The sequence below is a fragment of the Aplysia californica genome, unplaced genomic scaffold, assembly GCF_000002075.1.
Source record: "Aplysia californica isolate F4 #8 unplaced genomic scaffold, AplCal3.0 scaffold01010, whole genome shotgun sequence".
In the NCBI taxonomy this organism is placed as follows: domain Eukaryota; kingdom Metazoa; phylum Mollusca; class Gastropoda; order Aplysiida; family Aplysiidae; genus Aplysia; species Aplysia californica.
In genome coordinates this window covers 26,654-27,317 of record NW_004798280.1, presented here as the reverse complement: position 1 = coordinate 27,317, position 664 = coordinate 26,654, and positions in this window count along the sequence as shown.

The window sequence follows — 664 nt, the reverse complement described above, 5'->3', positions numbered from 1 at the left end:
GTGCTCAACCTCGATTAATCGAGTTATTGGTACATGTATCATCTTAAAGCATGTTCATTTGTTTTTATTTGGGTGGAAAAAATATCAATGTAGGCCTATCTTGAATACACGCCGATATTAGCTTAAGAGTCCGTGGTAACTGAACATTTACATTTTTTGTGCCTTTAATCGTTTTTCAGAAAAATCCACACGGAAATGAGTTCTTTAATGGGCATGAAAGGTGTTGAGCCAAAAAAACAAAAATTTGATACAAATTCACAAACCTGCGGAAAAATGCAAATTTCTTCACTTTGATTTTTTTGACGAGAGCCTGATCCCACCACGCTGCCTCACATTTGCTTTTATAGATAATAAGGAAAGGAAGTTATCAAACTTGTATTCTTAAAGATATTGACTTTGGATGTTTGCAAAGCTTAAAGAGATTGTTTTATTAGTACTCATCACAATATTCTTTTCTTTGGTTCTCCTTAGTATAAAAACTGCATGTAGCCTACCGTATTTTCTAAAATGATGACAGAGTTGTCTCTCCTTGTGGCATGAAAGAGAGTGGTGTCTACTGTGTAACACTAAGTTGCCAGATTTCACCTGCCTGAATTGTCAGAAGTCAGCTGTCATTTCCAAATAAACTTTCAAAGCTCTCTTCCTCCAAGCGGGCCCCAGACCC